Source organism: Balaenoptera musculus, chromosome 13 (genome assembly GCF_009873245.2).
Source record: "Balaenoptera musculus isolate JJ_BM4_2016_0621 chromosome 13, mBalMus1.pri.v3, whole genome shotgun sequence".
Lineage (NCBI taxonomy): Eukaryota > Metazoa > Chordata > Mammalia > Artiodactyla > Balaenopteridae > Balaenoptera > Balaenoptera musculus.
In genome coordinates, this window is record NC_045797.1 from 50,236,221 (window position 1) to 50,255,608 (window position 19,388).

The 19,388-nt window shown below is 38.2% G+C and overlaps 1 protein-coding gene across 3 annotated transcripts in view; it reads right to left on the bottom strand.

Annotated features, from left to right (window-relative positions):
* Window positions 1-17,848, bottom strand: part of FOXN2 (forkhead box N2) — a 56,709-nt gene extending 38,861 nt beyond the window's left edge. For 2 of the 3 annotated variants that reach the window (XM_036873380.1, XM_036873378.1), the window contains exon 1: window positions 17,682-17,848. The gene's annotated coding sequence lies outside the window, so the exon portion shown is untranslated. Of the gene's footprint in view, window positions 1-5,839; window positions 5,866-17,681 lie in introns of those variants that run through there. The other variant, XM_036873379.1, reaches the window with a different exon arrangement.
* Window positions 17,849-19,388: the final 1,540 nt, after the last annotated feature.

Sequence of the window (19,388 nt, forward strand, 5' to 3'; positions counted from 1 at the left end):
TAATTGCAATTAATTCAGTTCTACTAATGTGTTTAATACTTGTAAAAAGTGCTTTCAAATTATAGTACTGAATTTCTTCATGTTACATTTTCAACTTTAATTTTTATATCTTACCTATATCATAGTTCTTAGAAACCCTAAATCTGTAAGTTATTGGTTTGCAAGATAATTTTTTAATTGTTACAAATTTAGATTTAATCCATAATATTATTTAAGAATTCCTTTTAGGAAATGAAAAATAGCACTGAAAAAAGACATCAAAATAAAATAATAGTTAATTTTTGATATCCCAAAAGAAATTTATTCCAATTTATTTCTTCCCTGCACCCTTGAGCCAATCATTGAATATTTCTGTCCTCATTACACAGAAAGGATAAATGAGGAAAATCAATTTTGCTGTTTCTAAAAAAATTTTACTACACTGGACTAAAAAGGAAGCATACCATCTGTTATGTTCTACTAGAACTGGAAAGAAGTTGAAACCAGCTCTTGAGCAATCGTACTGAGAAGCCCCGAAGAAGACTTAAAGCACGGGATGATTAATCTGGAACTATATGGCAGCATCTGACCTACAGATACAGTTGTTTCTCACCATCTTCACCCTACTAGTCTAGCTTCCTATTTAAAATCAGTCTCATTATAAATACTTTAAACATCTAAATTCCTGAAGCATGTGACAAATGAGTATGATATTTGGTTGTATTTAATTATATATATTTACAATTTCTAATTATGCTTTTTTACATGGTCTTAAGACATCTGGAAACTTACTTCTATTGACTTGCTATTCTACCTCTCACCAAGAACTTAATGTCATCAGTAAATTAAACAATCTTAGCAGTGTCAACAGAGTAACCAGAGAGTAGGCCCCTTCTCAGATTTGGGCTTTCCCATCCAATCACTTAAAGTAACCAATACAAAAAACCATTTGACAGGCTAAGACAACCCTCGCAAGGGGAAACAGGCTGTCATTCACTTCGCTCACGTGACTAAACAATGTTTTCCATAAGAAAAAAAAATCTACTACAGAGTTAAGGCATACATAGAAATCCAAAATGTTTGTGAATTTTATCAGAACTGCCTGGCAATTACTTCAATTCTTTACTGTAATTTAAGCTTTGTCTCTGATTAAGATTTACTATATAATAAAAGGAATTTCCGTTCAATTTCCCCCTCCTTTCCTCACTTTCACCTCCTTAGGAATAAACCATTTTTATTAATTAATTATAAAACGTACCATAACTCAAGACTGGAAGCCACAGTACTATATTTCCTAGATTTATTCAGCAGTATAATAAGCTTATAATAAGCTCAACATAAAATATTTTAGCAGTTTACAGATACTAATTATTTTCAAAATCTTAAGAGTTCCTCATTTTTAAATAAGGAAAACAATTTTCTTGTTAATTTATCACACTGGTAGCAATAATAGTGTAACACTTATTGAGCACATACTATTTGCAAGGCTTTGTGTAACAAATTTAATGCTAGAACTTTAAAGATACTCTATTAACTCAAATTATCTGATAACTTTGGTAACCCTCAGGTAAGAAAATTAAGCCATATAAAAGGAACTCACAACCTTTCCTACAATACATTCTTTGTTTTAAGGTTCTCTATTATAAATACTGTCCATCGCATAAAATCCAATATTGAGATTAGAGGGCAGATTCAAATCCCAAAAGTACTACTGCAAAAAGACGTATGTTTGATTATAATGCTACATGATGTCATGTATCCAGGACAACTGAAGCATTATGGTCTCTTAGGGATAAAACTGCCTCTTGGTCATAGATTTAGGTGACACAGCATGTGATCCATTGTCTCTAAACAAAAAATGTGTGCAGCTGCATTTTCCAGTCAAGAAAGGGAAAGGGAGGGAAGGACGCAGAATACAAAAGGGTCAAAGATTTGTCTCATAGAGAAACAGTTTGTCAAATAGGGGTAAAAAATGAAATAAAATTGAGTAGGAAAAAAAACCTTTCCCCAACTCGTGCTAAAAGCAGAAAACACTAAAATTGGGGAGGGGAGTGGGATCTGTTGTGGTAATCTTCCACTGAATCCACTTTTCTCCTAAGTTAACTTGCCCAAATACCTTGTGTAAACCATGGTTCAAATGCCATGTCTACCTAAACAATTTTGTGCTACTTGTATACAGTATATAGAGTTTCCCTACACATTGTTACAGCACTTGTCTCCCCCCACCCCCCCAAAAAAGTCTCAGTTGTTCATTTGTTTCTTGGAGAAGTTAAAATGAAGCAATAGCTTTATAAGTTAAAAAAAAAAAATTGCTTCTAACCAGTAAACAAACATGATATTTTCCATATAAAGACCAAATACTTTTTTTTTTTTAACAATGAATCCCTAGCACATAACCCTGCCTTTCACACAGAGAAATACTGGTTTCAAAAAATAGTACCACAAGAGATCTAAATTGAGTGAAAATTGTTTTCTCTGTCGAGAAAAATAGCTATTTCTAATAAATGTTTTTAAAAAGTTGATGACAAAATAATTTGTAAACTTCTATTAGTATCTAAAACATAGCACTAGTTTACCTTACATGTTATTAAACATAGTGATAGAAAAAAAGCACTACTAGCTTTCAGAGTAAATCTAGCTGAGAAAACCCATCTTCTCAATCTTTGGGATTGCTATCAATGCCATATCTGAACCAAAATGTGTTAAAGGCTGAAAAAAACTGACAGTACAGAAAAACAAAGAAACAAACAAACCACAAATGGAGAGAAATATCCTTACCATCTAGAATTAGAAGTAATGTCACCTGTGCTACAAACCATATAGTGACCAGTTAGCCAACCAGCACTTTGGTTTTTTGATAGCCTTGTAACTGTACTTGAAAAGTTACTTTGAAAGGAACAAAGTTACAGAAACCTGAAAATCAACAGATCTAATGTTCTGAAATACAAAGATAAATTTGGTTGGCATGAGAATACAAACAGGTGGTATTCTTTATCACCAAAATTTATGTATGTGTAATATGGTTTTCAGTGCCTTGAATATAAGCTATAATTAGCCATGCAGTAAATCTACAGTGAATTGTTCCACTGAAAATAAGCATCTTTTAAAAGCACACTCATGATTAAAATAAATTTAATAAAGGCAGACAATGATATCTTACCTTACTAATAACCCCCATATCAAATTTGGAAACCAAGGTTAAAACTTAAAGACTGTATACTGGTTGACTTAATACACTGATTTTATATGTAATTCTAAAAACAATACAAAAGCATGATTAACTTAACACAGAATTAAGTCCTCCTTAAAATAGGACTAAACTAACCCTATATGAACACTTACTTAAGTAAAATATATTTATGCTAAAAATTATTAAAGGTATATATTATTGGTATTTCCCTGGTGGCACAGTGGTTAAGAATCTGCCTGCCAATGCAGGGAACATGGGTTCGAGCCCTGGTCTAGGAAGATCCCACATGGCGCAGAGCAACTAAGCCCGTGTGCCACAACTACTGAGCCTGCACTCTAGAGCCTGCAAGCCACAACTACTGAGCCCACGCACCACAACTACTGAAGCCCGTGCGCCTACAGCCCGTGCTCCGCAACAAGAGAAGCCACAGAAACAAGAGAAGTCCCTGCTCGCCGTAACTAGAGAAAGCCCACCCGCAGCAAAGAAGACCCAACACAGCCAAAAATAAATAAATTAATTAATTAATTTTTTTAAAAGTATATGTTATTAAATAGACTATCTCCAGAGCATTTTAGAAAGTAGTAATACTTAACTGTAATAATCATTCAAGTTTCTAAATAAACTTACATGGAATATAAAACCTGAATTCTAAGTAGCCATATCAACTGCAGCTATTTACAGCTAGTTGTCACTACTAGTAGATAGAATCAGCAACTGAGTGGATGTTAGTTCCGTTTGATAATACTATATAGAGAATACTGATAGAGAATATGGCTGTTTTTCTTCTTGGAGGTAGATCAATGTTTGTGGTGATTTGTGTGTGTGTGTGTATTTTTTGTTTTGACCTGTTGAGTTTGAGATACTTGTGAGATACTTAAGTAGAGTGGGCATTTGGGATATATGTGATCTAAAGTTCAGGAGAGAGGTTTGGTCTGGAGATAGATTTTGGAGTCGTTAAACCTGAAATCTGCCCATCTTTCTCCACTTCACAGTCACAACTATAGTCCAGGTCAACATCATCTCTCATCTAGACCACTACGATGGTAGTCTACATGAATGGTACCCCCTACGGTTTGTGTTCTGCACAAACATACACAGTGGCTCTGATAATATCTTCCTAAATTAGTTCCCCTGCATCTATGCCTGATGCTCCTAATTTGTTCTCTATAATATAGCATAATCTTATAAAATGCAAAACTGAAAATGTCCCTTTCTTGCTTAATCTATCAAAGGGACCCTTAGGTCAAAGTCCAAAGGCCTTAACATGGTGTACGAGACTCTGCCTAACTTAGCCCCTGTCTAACATCTCTGGCCTTATCTTTTGCCACTCTTCCTCGTTCTCCCCACTTGAGATGTCTGAATAGGCCATGCTTTCTCCTCCCTCAGGGTCTTTACAAATGCTACTATCTTTGCCTAAAATACTCTTCATTTCATTCTTACTTGAATGTACATTTCACCTAGCTCTGGCTAATGACTATCATTCATATTTCAGCTTAAAAATCTTGAGAGACTTTCTCTAACATCCCAGACTACAGAGGGCCCCAAGTTCTTTTCTTCCATAATTGCCTATACTTTTTAATAACATTTGGCACACCTGAGATGGCTCAATACACATCTTTCCTAACTGACTGAAAGCTCCATAATGGCAGACAAAACAGTTGTCTGTTTTGTTTACTGCTCAAATATTTATTGTCTGACAGATCTTGCTTCCAGCTCTGCTACTACATAACTGTGACATCTATAAAATGAGATGGTTGAACTTTTGTTCTACAATAATCTAAGTGCTATTAAAAACTGAAATTCAAATATTACTAGCTTTCCTGTAGATATATACATGGTAAGACCTACCTTTCCTACTTGTATGTACATTTCCAACATGTGTGAGTGTGTGTATAAATTATGTACACATAATTTATGTAAATGAGAGCTAGTAGTTTCTTACATAAAAAAATTCATTGAATGCTTATTGATACCAGGTGTTTTACTAGTATTAACTCTTTTAATCTTTGTAACAACTCGACCAGGCAATTGCTATTATCAGTGTCCATTTTATGTGGAAACAGATGCAGAGAGATTAAATAGTGTGCCCACATCACAAATCTTGACATGGCACAACTGGGATATAAGCTCAGGGAATAATGTGACTCCAGAGCTCATGCTCTTCACTAGTATACTAGCTGTCATCCTATCTAGATTGCTTCATAAGAACAACAACAAAAAAAGCTACATACTATCGTCAATATATCTGACTCAGTATCTATCAATACATCCTCAACCTAATGCTCTTCCATATGTAGTCCAAACTAGACAAACCTGTTCAAATACTTCCTGTACATTTCTCTATATGCTTGCTCCTACTATTCTAAACATCAGGATTGTCTACCCTCCCTACCACCAATCAGTCAAAACCCTAATATTTAAGTCCTCATTTAATGACAACTCCTCCATGTAATTCCCACCTGAACTTCTCTGAGGGATTTTCAATCTCTCTCACAATGTTCCAATTGCATTTATATGTCCTCTTTTTACAGTAGTTATTTGTGTCAACAGCTCAAAAGAAACAATTAACATGAAATCACTTTATAAACACTAAAGTTCTATATTATAAAGTATTTAATCCAGACTAAATAAAAAACCAGAGGAGACTAGGAAACAATGGGTTCAACACACCTAAGCAGAATACTGCAAGCAAGTACAACCTGGCTCTAACTTGCTGCCAACTAGAGGAGAAACACAAAGGTAAAATTACACTCAAATTATACTGCATGATAAGTTTTTTTCAATTAAACAAAGGAGACATTTTAATCAAACTATATGGAACAAAAAGTTGAAGGGTGAAATATGATATTCATTAAAAAAATATTTACTGAGCAATTAACTTTCAAGTAAAGAATATTATGTTAGATACTATGTTCCATTCTGCTCTGTTATCTTTTCACTTCCTAAATTTCAGTTCGCTACTTAAGAAATATTTGGAAAACAGTTTTATCACAAAAGGAAACTTTTAAACATCAATTATTTTAATTCCATATGAACAACATGTTCTTTTGAAGTTGCAATTAAAGAAAGCCTAATGCTAATCCATGTGTATTAAGAACTACTAAAGGAAAAGTTTGAAAAAAACAGAGATAATGAGTTGTTAAAGGTACTGACACACCATTAATAAGCCTCCATTATGACTATAAAATCCACCTTACTCAATCCCACTCATTGGGGAAAGTTCCTACTCTGTGTTCCCACAGTACTAGAATCCATGTCTAGAAGGGTATGTCTCACACTGCAATTATTTACTTTCATGCATCTGATTCTTGTTACTAAACCCAATTTTTTCTCCGTAATTTAAGAATGGTCCTAGGTGTACACAATGTAGGTTAGCTTTTGAATATTGGAAAAAGCTAAAGCATTAAAAGTCAAAGCACTAACACCTGTATATGTGCAACAGAAAGACAATCCCATGACTCTTTCACAATTTCCCAAAGGATCTTTAATAGATTCTTAAAGGCTCTCTTAACTATGAAGAAATAATCAGGGCAAAACAACAGGTTCAGAATTTTGTGACATCTATATACAATCAGTGGACGGCATTAAGTGGCAATAATTTCGGAAGAAATGAAAGTTTTTTGTCAAGATTTTAGGAAAAAAAGACATGACCACTCCCTGAATTAAAATTATCAGGAAGATGATTTTGGGAACATGGCAGCTGTCGTGGCAGCAAATTTTTGATTCCTTGCAAATCTTCACATAAAAACAGGCAGAGCAGCTATAGAGCAAACTCCAAACCCATGGGTAATAACTACAATAAAACTATTTAACAAAGTCTCCCCACAAACCTCAAAATACAAGGATGTAAACAAACCACCAACAGCCCACAGACTTATTTTCTATCAGTGTCTAAGTGAGAGAAAATAGAGGGAAGCAATGAGGTGTCTGAGGGACTTAAGAAGCACAAAACAGCCAAAAGGTAGTCCCTGGAAAGTACTGAGAGACAGTTTGTGAACAGAAGCTGAAGCTATTCCAAAAGTGGGTAAGTGCAAGGGGTCTACAGTAAAGCCTACAGGCATGGAACAATCTAGTCCCTTTGAGCTCTCAAAACTTGACCTTTGGGGCTCTCTTCCAAGACAGACCCTAGACTTAAGAGGAAGTACTGGGAATAGAAACAAAATTGAGCAGGATAGGGAAAAACAAGATTAAGGAAAGAGGGTCCACACAGAAGTGCCAGAGTAGAAAGAGCCAGAAAATCTCAGAAAGCCATCCACCATTTTTTAAACGATGGATAAAAACAAAAAAGAGAAGACTGTGAAGTTAAAAGAGCTATCGGAACCAAGCCTCCTCTTACAAGTTCAAGAAAACTAGTTTCATATAAAGAAATGATGAAAAGTGTTGAGGGTTGAATATCATACAAAGTTACAATAAGGAAAGAGAAACAGAAAAATAGTTAAACTCGGGACTTCCCCGGTGGTCCAGTGGATAAGACCACGCGCTCCCAATGCAGGGGGCCTCGGTTCGATCCCTGGCCAGGGAACTAGATCCCGCATGAATGCCGCAACTAAGAGTTCTCATGCTTCAACTAAGAAGCCCGCATGCCGCAACTAAGAAGTTCGCATGCCGCAACTAAAGAAGCCTGCATGTTGCAACAAGGATCCCCGCGTGCTACAGCTAAGACCCAGCACAGCCTAAATAAAATAAATATTTAAAAAAAAAAAAGAAAAATAGTTAAACTCAGAGAAGCAGGGCAGAGGGGGAAATAGGAGTTGTTCCATGGGTACAAGTTTCCATTTCACGAGGTGAATATGTTTTAGAGATCTGTTGTACAACACATTTCCCATAGTTAACGATACTGTATTGTACACTTAAGATTTTAAGAGGGTAGATCTCGTGTTAAATGTTCTTACCACAGTAAAAATAAATAAGTAAATAAAATAAAGATATAAAAGAAAAAACAGGGAATAAAATGATATCCTACAATGAAAGCATGCCAGAAAGAGATGCTCACAGGAGAGATAAAAATGAGCTTCTATTTCAAAAAGAGCTTAAAAAAATTATGTAAGACATGAAAAAAAAATCAGAATTAGAAAGCTCAGGAAAGGGGCGGGGTGGGGGAGGTGGTGGTGGTGGTGTGATGAACTGGGTGATTGGGATTGACATGTATACACTAATATGTATAAAATAGATAACTAATAAGAACCTGCTGTATAAAAAAATAAATAAAATTTAAAAATTAAAAAAAAACCGAAAAGCTCAGAAATAAAGTGAGAGAGCTCAAGAAAGAATCTGAAATAAAAGGAAAAAAAAAAACCGTTTCAGAAATGAAGACTTAAGTTAAAGGAATATGAGAAAAAATAAACATATAAGATAAAGCCTTAAAAGAAACAAGGGTAAAAAGGAAGAAAACTTAATCAGAAAGAAATAAAGAGGAAGGGAGAGAGGAAGGGTGCAAGCAGGCTAACCACACTGTCTAAGGACACATACTTGGGTAATAAAACCAAAAAGAAACTTAAGGGATTTTCAAAAAAGTTAGAATAGTGGTTAGTTTTTGAAGGAAGGGAGTTATGCTTTGGAAGAGGCACTCGAAAGGGCTTCTAAGGTGGCTGGCAAAATTCTATTCCTTAACCTGGAAGATGGTTACATGAGGGTTGGCCTTAGAATAATTCACTGCTGCACATTTCTTGTGTGGTTTTCTGCATCTACATTTTATCTTATAGTAAAAAGCATTTAAAAAATTTAGAAAATAAAAAACCATAAATGGTATTAATTTAAAACTACTTCTAGCTATCAGTAGAAAACACAGTAACAAAAAGCTCTTGGAATAATCTTCAAAATGACTTAAAAAAATTACACGGCAAACCAAGAGACAAGTTTCCCACAGCGTTTCATCCTGATGTTTGGCAAACAGGACAATGAATTAAAAGTCCACCGTCTTATTATACAGAACCTACCTGTTCTGTTTTTCACATGTAACAGATGGTTTTAAAGTGTTTGACATTTACTCATTCTTAGAATAAATTGCAACTAATACTTAAAATTTGTAAAAGATTTTTTCAGTTAAGAGGTACTCTAAAACTGCCAAGAAAACTCACCTTTGAGACAAACATTGTGTTCTTAAAAATAAATATAATTAAATTCAACAAGCATTCACTCAGCACATGTTATGTATGAGGTGTTTACAATTTAGTTGAAGAGATATGTAACACATATAAGAGGAAGCTATATATAGTAAGTGCTTTGAGAAAGGTACAAAGTAATATGGGTTCAGAAGAAGAAAAGGGCATCCCACCTGCATTAAAATTCTAACCAGACGCATCTCATATTCCTCCAATCCATCTTCTACAATACTGGCAGAATGATCTTTCAAAGACCCCAAATCCCCCTTTTAAAACACTTCACAAAATAACAGTACACAGCAGGCAATTCAAAAGCCTTACAAGAACCAGGCAGGCAACAAACAAGTGAAGCTGGTCTGCTGTAAGACAACAGAGAATGATGGTAACTGCCAAAAGAGGGCAGCTGCTTATAAGCTTCAGCCAATCAACCTATGAAACCAATGCTGCCACGATGTTCAATTTTTCAAGGGACAAAAGAACTCTAGATTTTTGTGTGAAATGTACCAATATTTAAATGTTGGCAAATATGCAAAAATTTTTTTTAAATATTCCAGGCCAAACAAAACACAACTGTAGGTAAAGGCTGCAAACTGTGGCTTACAGAAATGGGTCTGATATTAATATTCCAATAGAGGGTCCCTACTGGCCTCAAAATTGAATAATGGCTGTCTTCCAATTCAAAGGAAAAAAACGAACAATTTTCTCTTATAAAGTTTTCTTCAAACTTTAGCACCTGCTACCATTAGTCTGCTAGCAATAGCAAAAATGCAAGAAAAAGTAGAAAAGGAACATTTGATCGTCGCCTCAAAACGGCTTAATCTTTTTTTGGTTGTGATTGTTTTTATCAAAAGTTGTGCTCATACCCACCATTTTACACTACGTAATGTGTTATGTGGTCAAATTTTCTATGCCTAAAATTGTTTCTAGATTGTATGATAGAATCAAATATACAAATGTATCTGTTCTTTAGCAAAAGAATGCCATGAGACTCCAGAAAAACCATGGGCCTAATAAAATCTACAATCTTTAGTACAGTGGCCTACAACTTCCATAAAAAATCTGGCTCCTGTTTGCACCTATTTCACACCACCCCAAGCTTCCTGAGTATACAATGCTCTTTAACTTCATGCTTTTAGATGTATTTTAGGCTCTCCACCCCATGTGTCAGAGAGACTCAAAGTCATCTCTCTAGGAACCTTCCTTGAATTATACAATTTTTTCCAATCATGCTTCCTTAGCATACTATTTAGAGCCCTATTATAGAACTTACTTGCTATTTCTGATTATTCATAATTATTTGCTTACCTTTCCAACTCAGCCACTAGACCAGTAGTTTTCAAACTTTTGATGCTATCCCACAATAAGAAGTATATTTTTATAAGAGATCCATGATACACTTACATATGTAATGGAAACAAAATGAAATAGCACTTTTACCCTTACCACATACAACACACTGAAATTTTCTACTTGATTGTATTTAAGAGATGTTGGTCACAATTTACTATATTGATTCTCTAGCATACATTTAAGAAATATTGTACTAGAATATAAATCCTTGTAGGCAGAACAAAAATACATTCACTTTTATGCTCTACCGCAGACCATAACAATTAGTAAGCAAATGTTTAAATGAATGAATAAAAATAGCAGCATCCTGTACTAGAAAAGTAAAAGACTAATAAGGCTTTGAAGTCAAGCAGACCCATCACCTACCAACTTTCTTATGCAATCTCTGACAAATGACTTAACCCCCTTACATCCCAAGGAATAACACCACTTACTTAATTCACTATGACAATAAAGTAGTGGCATTCATGTCACAGAATAGGCATTCTATAAATATTAGTTTGCTCTCTTTACCCTGTATTCTTCCTTACTTTTTCCTGGGAAAGAAGTATCTCATCCTGGCAAATATCTATTTTTCAAAGACTTCAGGTCACAGCACAAAGAATATGAAATTTTAAAATCTGACAGACCTGGGCTCAAACACCCAGGTCTGCATTTACATAACTTCTGTTTCTTTATAATAAAATATGTCCTGCATAGTTGTTTTGGAGAATTAAATTATATACTCATGTGTCTAGTATAATGCCACGCCAGAACATAGTAGGCACCTGATAAAAGGTAGTAATTGTTGCCATGATTATTAATAAATGTTGCTCAATCAGCATAGAGGTAGAATTTAAATTGAACTTTTAAGGATGGAGGAGTTGGACAGAGGCATAGGGCAGGCAGAAGGAACAGTAAAACCTCAATTTACAAGAAATCTCTTCCTTTTTTCCTGTATTTCCTCTTTTAAGATAAACAAACCACAAGGATATAAGTTTATCAATTTCCTCAACTCTCTACCTCCAAGGTTATATAAAAACTCAAAATAACTGTTCTCTGTGTCAAAATTCTAATTTAAATATTAAATTATGCTCAGAGGGCTGAACACCATAAAATGTGAAAAGTGTAAATGTATTAATAATACATTTTAGGGAGAATTTCAATAAGAGTCCAAAGTAATAGTGCTTTTAGTTAACCCAGTTAAGTAGAAAAAATTAACTGAAATTCTTATTCAACACGTCTTTCAAACCACTTCTTAGGAAAAAACCTCTAAGTAGCAAAAGCACCAAATGCCTCTGAAATAAAATCAAGAAGCCAAGAATTTTCTTATACAACCTGCAAACTTTATAAGATACAAAGATAATTAACAATAATTAAACTACTCTGCTAATTAAGCAGTAATACATCTACTTGGAGAGAATCAAAGTAATTTTCCCTTATCCATGCTGGTAGCAAAAAGATGGTTATTGTAATGGTATATATATTTAATCTTTGTGATAACAGCATATTTTCTAAATGGCTACTTAAGAACTTTATTTAGCCTTTTAGGCTTACAGTAATACTATGCTTACAACTGTCAGTGAAATAAGACCTATGTAGGTGAGGGGATAAATTCTATTTATTTTATGTTCACATCAGGCAGACTCCAAAAGAGTAGAAATGATGTCTCTTGCTCACCACTATACCCTTAGCACTTAAATACAGAAGATGCTCAATGAATATTTGTCCAACTTTAATGTTTATTTATGGACAAGAAAATTAGGTCGAGGGAAATAAAGAAATACATGAATTAAAATTAGGTCAAGGCCTTGAGCATGAGCTGTGCTTGGTAACTTGATTCCAAAGAGTATGATTGGGTGGGGAGTGAAACCCGACAAAGACCTCAAACAGGTGATCAATGTTTGTTAACATTATATCAATTTTATGTTCTTAGTATATACCCTTAATACGCTGTGAAGCAAATGGCACTTCACCTCTGTTCTCTTCCTCCCTAAAACTCTAACCCCAGTCTAATCATGAGGAAAATGTTAGATAAATCTCAACTGAGGGACGTTCTATAAGATTTCTGACTAGTACTCCTAAAAACTGTCACAATCATCAGAAATAAGAAAAATTTGAGAAACTAGAATTCTGGAACAGAAAAAGGACACTAGGGAAAAACTAATGAAATCTGAATAAAGTATGCAATTTAGTTAACAGTAAAGTAGCAATTTTGTTTCCTTAGTTGTGACAACTGTACCACTGTAATATAAGATGTCAACCATAGGGTAAACTGGGTGAGGTATACTCTACTATCTTGCTACTTTTCTGTAACTGCAAAACTATTCTAAAATTAAACGTTTATTTAAATTTAAAAAGTTAGGGTAAGGGGAATAAGAAATATATGAATCAAAATCCTTTGGAAGTGGATGATGATAAACATTCTTTTGGTTCCTATATATTTGGTAGCATTCTCATAGAGTGGAAATTAAGTTACTGAACAAGTCTACAGTATTAATTATGAAGTCACATATGACCAAAGCAGATGCCCCTTATACTTGTTTCCCAAAGCATCATTCTTAGGCCTCAACACTTCAATTACTAACTCTATAACAAAAAATTGTAACATTAGCTGTCACCTCTATATTGAATGGATTATCTCACAGCTCTAATCTCTAGTCATTAAAGGTTATATTCACCTTGATATCTCCCACTCACCTAACATTCCAACTAAACTCACCATCTTCTTGATTATGCTCCCCTTCCAAACCTCCTCCTCAAAGTTATTAATTTGTCCTTTAATAGATCTCTTTCCTTCCCATAGTCAATAATTAGTCCTGCACACTGCTGTCAAATGAACCTTCCTCAAATAAGGATTTTATCCTATCATTCCCAAGCTTAAATGCCACCTTTTTTTTTTTTGGCATTAAACCATGTTTAAATTCAAAAGTGATGTTTTCAAGCCCATCCATAATTGGTTATTCCTTTGTACCCTTCACTTATAAAGAAAGACCTTTCCATCCATCTCTCCACCTCATAAGTGCTGCCTTTTCTTTACTCAGAAAATAATCAAATACTCACTAAGCATATAACATATACCTGAGGGGGGGGGGGGCGGAAAGACTCCTCTGGGTGGTCAAAGACTATAATTTTCTTGGGGTGATAAAACCTAAAAAGATAACAAAGAATATGGGAATTTGTCTTATTCAAGGCTGTAGCCTCAGTTACTATAACAGTGCCTGGCACATGGTAGGTGCTCAAAAAATATTTATTAAATAAAAACAAGGCAGTATAGAATGCTACAACCCAACAGAATAATATGCTATTAGAGAAAAGAATTTCAGTTGGAGAGGTGGAAGACAGGTCTAAAATTCTATGATTCTAAGGCTCACAGGACAATCAAGATTTTAACCAAGCCTCAAGTTTGAGAAGATCTTCAACAGTTAAGAGGATGTGTGCAGGTGCATTTCCAACAGAAAAATGTTGTATCAGCAAACGTAAAAAGTAGTAAGTTGTTATACCATGTTGAAGTAGTGAATAATGAACAGTTCCTGTAGGTTAGTGGAAGATAAGAAGAGAGAAGACTGGGACCAAAGTTTGAAAAATCTTGAGAAGAAATTTGGTATTATGCTTGAAATAAGGTGTTTTGGTTGTTAGAGTGATACAACCTTTAGGAAAATTAATCTAATGCGAGTAACATGAAGGTTAGACTTTTGAAAACAAAAGCCTTACTTTCTTCAAGAAGCCTCCCCTATCTACTCAAACCCTCTAGTTTCATTCTCAACTGTTACAGCACCTGCCTGCATCACACAATTTAACTCCGAATTATATCATCTCACATTGTAAACTTTTTTTCACATATATTAATAATGTCTCTTCAACCCAAGAATAGGAATCAAATATTAGAGCACTTTTTCTTCCCTAAGAAATCAGCAAAGGGACTTCCCTGGTGGTCCAGTGGTAAAAAATCCGCCTTCCAAAGCAGGGGACCCAGGTTTGATCCCTGGTCAGGGAACTAAGATCCCACTAAGATGCCGTGGGGTAACTAAGCCAGTGCGCCACAACTAGAGAGAGAAAACCCGAACACCACAACTAGAGAGAAGCCTGCGGGCCGCAACGAAGACCCCACACAGCCAAAAATAAAAAATTAAAAAAAAAAAATCAGCAAAGAATTGGGCCCTCAAAACTTTGTTTTTGGAGGACCTTTTTGCATTTATGCAAAACCCACTTACTAAAATGACAACAATCTAAAAGCAAGGCACACACATACAAGCTGCCATAAGAACAAGATTAATCCTTGTTTGGATGGCACTTTTTAAAGTTTTATTTGATAGCCGGATCCCATAACTAATAATGTAGCTATCTCCCACCATATGTTTTCAGTGCTTCCTGCTTTATATAAGTTATTTCTTCACCTCATTTAGTTTTCTTTCTCAACTATGCACTGCTCTCAGTTGTCAGCACACATATTCATTTCTCAATTGCATTATCTTTTGCATACCTAAGCCTCTCCAATCTTTTTAACTATTAGCTTCACTGACTGAAAACCACTATTACGGCATAATTAAAATTCTAATAAATGGTGCTACTGTAACTTCTCCGCACAGTTCTTTTAAACACGCTAAATGTTTTCTATGGTTTAGCACTCTTCAAGTAAAACTGATTCAAATAAAAACATGTTACAGAAATAATTCAAATTCACCAAAACATTTACAAAATGAAACATGATGCACTAGTAACCAAGGATTGTATGTAATTCTTAAATTCTAAAAATTCCAAACTCTCCAAAAGTTTATCTTCAACCTTTATCTTACTTTAGAATAATTTATTTAAAATTACTTCATTTTATTTATTTTACTTTTTATTAATTTTTTGATCTTCAGCCCTTGATCTTTTACTTTTATATATTCTAAAACTTTAATTTCATACCCTTAATATCTGTTGACATTAACATTTATATGAACTGTTAATACTGTTCCTTAAAAAGGCTTAAGAAAGTGCCCATGCACAAATCAAACAAGTATTTATTTTATCCCTAAGCAAGTATTTTCACTGGTAATATATTTATATCTTTTCAGTTCACAATTTTTATGTAAAAAGAGAAAAACTGAGATTTTTATGAAACTATCAAAAAGAAATCCTGCAGAATGTGATTATTTCTGTTTACATTAGAAACTTTCATTAATGACTCTGAAATTCAAACGATTTTTTCCCAAAGTTGAGAAACTCCATAATGTACTCTTCTATTCCCCATCACTCCTTAATGGTACCTAACACTGCTGCTTAGATTTTTTTTTTTTTTTTTTTTTAAGAAATACACATTTATTTATTTATTTATTTTTGGCCGTGTTGGGTCTTCGCTTCTGTGCGAGGGCTTTCTCTAGTTGTGGCAAGCGGGGGCCACTCTTCATTGCGATGCGCGGGCCTCTCACTATCGCGGCCTCTCCTGTTGTGGAGCACAGGCTCCAGACGCGCAGGCTCAGCAGTTGTGGCTCACGGGCCTAGTCGCTCCGCGGCATGTGGGATCTTCCCAGACCAGGGCTCGAACCCGTGTCCCCTGCATTAGCAGGCAGACCCTCAACCACTGCGCCACCAGGGAAGCCCTGCTGCTTAGATTTTAAAGATAAATCATCAAAACAGCAGAAGGCAAAAATGTCAATATATACCTTACAAGGACTGCTAGAAAACAAAGTCTTCCATTCGGTTGGAACAGAGATAGACATGAACGGTTCAGCTTTTTCCACTTCCCCATCTCAGAAAACACCAAAATAAACGTGGAGGCAAAGCTACTGCATGGTTACAAAACCCCCTGGCTACCAGTGAAGCCTCAGCCCTAGCTGCGCTAGGGCGCTCAGTTACACTCAACCGGCCACGTGGCTGTCACAAGCAGAAGACAAGATTAACAGCGTAAACTAACCTAGAAATAATAACCTCCTCCCACAACCTCGGAGTTGGGGTAGAAGAAATAAAGTATGTGTCATTTCTTTGCACGCTAAGACTTTTTTCTGTAAGGAGAAAACCAAGTACAGAGGCTGCTTTAAAGAGGCTTTAAAGCAGAAATCAGGTCCAGGAAGATCCCGAGAGTGTGCCCCCAGTGAATTAAGACACGCCAACTCCCATGAGCTGCGATGGGAACAGAGGCATTCTGCAAAGGGGCAATGGGGTGGAGTTGAGTAAGATGCAGCACTACGCACATGGGCCGCTTTCCCCTGACTCCCACCGTCCTCCCGGGTTCCAGCCTCGCTGCTGTTGCGATGGGGCGAACTCAGAAGGCTGAAGGGCCTCGCACACGCCCACACGACCTCTCACCTTCCCCGTAAGGGCAGAGGTAACCAAGGGCCCAAGAGAAGCGGCGAACAGGAAGTGTCCATATTGCAGTGCTGAAACACTAACTCCCATCCCACCAAGACAGCCACCCTCTGAGGCCCCCCGGGCGCCCGCTGGAGGAGGGGCCAGAGGGTGCCGGGGTCGGCCACCCCCACATCCGGGACCCGCCCCTGCCCACCCCCAACGCCCAGCCGCCCCGCTGCTCGAAGTTCACTGCCGGCCGCGCCCGGAGCCTCCCCGGGCACTATTTGGCCGGGCCCAGCCAGTCCGCACGGGGCCGGGCGAGGACTCCACGCCCGGCACGTCTCGCAGCACTTTATGCCGGGGGCGGGGGGAGGGGTGGGTGTGTGCTGCAAAGACTCCCGACGGGCTTGGGGCGCTTCCCCCAACAGCAGATTCGTCCCGAGTCGAGCGCTAAGCGTCCTCGGGGCCACCTCCGAGCCTTTCTGAAGAGCCGGCACCCCTCGCCGAGGTTTCCGCCGCGCGACACCCGCTCCCGGGCGGTCATTACACCCCTCAGGAAAAACTCCTAACTCCTCACGGGGCCGCACTACCCTCAGTTCGCCACCCCCCCGGGAGCCCACACGCCACCCAAGGCGCGCGCAGGGGAGACCCCCGCGCCAGCGCCAATCCCTCACGGGACAAAAATGTCCGGGCCCGTCCGGGGACAGCCGCCTCCGCGCCTCACGCCCGGCGGCCGCCGCACGCGCTGCCCGGAACGCGGACGCCGGGCGGCGCCGGCTGAGGAGGGCGCCGCTCCTCCCGGGACTCACCGTCAGCTCGGCCGCCGCAGCGGAGGGGTGAGGAACGAGCAGGGGAAGACACAATATGGCAGAGCACCGCAGCTGCTCCCGGCGGCTTCCAGTAGCCGCCTCCGGGAAGACGCGGCAATGAGCAGGCAGCGGCAGCTGCGGTGGCGGCCGCGGCAGTACCACATCCCCCTCCGGCTCTCTTCCTCCCCTCCCTCCGCCCTCCCCCGCTGCCATGGCAACGCGGCGCCAAGGAGATGAACCCCGCCCCTCCCTCCGGTCCCCGCCTCCAGTGACCCCTTGGGAGGGGGGCTCCGCCCGTCCCTCCCTGTCCCCTCCCACCTCCTACCGGGGGGCCAGGCCTGGGACCCGGCAGGCTGCCCAGGAGGCAGGTGGGGGAGGAAGGGGGATGCGGTGTCCGGAAGGGCGGGGCTCGCACGGAAGGCAGGGCGGAGACGTTGTGGGCCAGTCGGGTTTCGGGCTGAGGAGGGGCTGGGGAAGGCGGGAAAATGGAAAGGCCTCGCTTGCCCCGGGAAGGACCTATAGGAATGCGGCGGGGCGCGGCGCGGCCGCTGAGTGGCGGAGATGGGGCGGAGGCGGAGCGCGGCTGGGCGGAGCGACGGGTGGCCGCCCGGCTGGTCCGTCCGTGGAGCCTGTGCTGGGACTGCAGCGACGGCCCTCAAAAGCCCGATCTGTTGTGGGTTTCCTCAGGAGCTTTCCGCCATTGGCCAGGCTTTGAAAGAGCTTTAGGAACGGTAAAGCACTAATAGAAACTTAAAGTAGTATCACCCTCGCTTGACTGAAATTTTATGTGGAAACTAAGCTCAACGTGTCTGAGGTAAAAAGAAAAAAAAAAGACTTAGGAATCAGATCCAAAATTTAATAAGCATTTACTGAGCGCTCACTAAGTGATATGGGCTGGGCTAAGTTCTTTACATGCATTGTCGTAACCATAGTGCTAAAATAGCATTGCCAGATAAAATACAGGTGTGTCCAGCTAAATCTGAATTTCAGCATAAGAATGTTCCATTTGGGAAATACTTCCTAGTTTGTTTTGGGTTTTTTTTGTTGTTAAATCTGCCAACCCTATCCTAACTCTTACTAATTCCAACTTTACAGATAAGGAAACTGAGGCATAGAAAAATAACCTGTCAAATAGAGGGTAAGTGACAAAATTAAGGCTCCATTTTACTGCTATCATTTTGATCCTGATAATTAAATCTCTGAGTTCCTATATCTACATCTTCAAAAACTAGAGTAGTGATACCTATCTCACAAATGTGTTGAATGGATTTTTTTTTAAAAGAGTATATGAAAGAGACCTGGACTGTGGCTGAGGCATAGTAGGTGCTAACAGAAGTTCATTTCCTTCCTGAAAAATGAATGTTAACTGTATATGTGCCAGGCTCTAAGTATAAAGTGGGCAGAATATGAAACAAGCTGCCTACTGACAATTAAACAAGTCAAACTGTGGGGGTGACAGAGATACAGAAGAATTATAGGAATCACAATATATAATAACAAAAATGGAAGTTTCATCCCCTCATTCCACAGATGAAAACACTGTTTATACGATTTGTCCAGTCATCTACTAGTTCCATTTGTTTTTCATTACACTGTCCTGGAGGGCCTCGTAACTGCATTCAGAGTAAGAGACCACAAGGCAAATGTACAGTGTGCTTCATTTGAAGCAAGAGTTGCTTCACTTTCTCCCTTAAGCTCAATCACTGT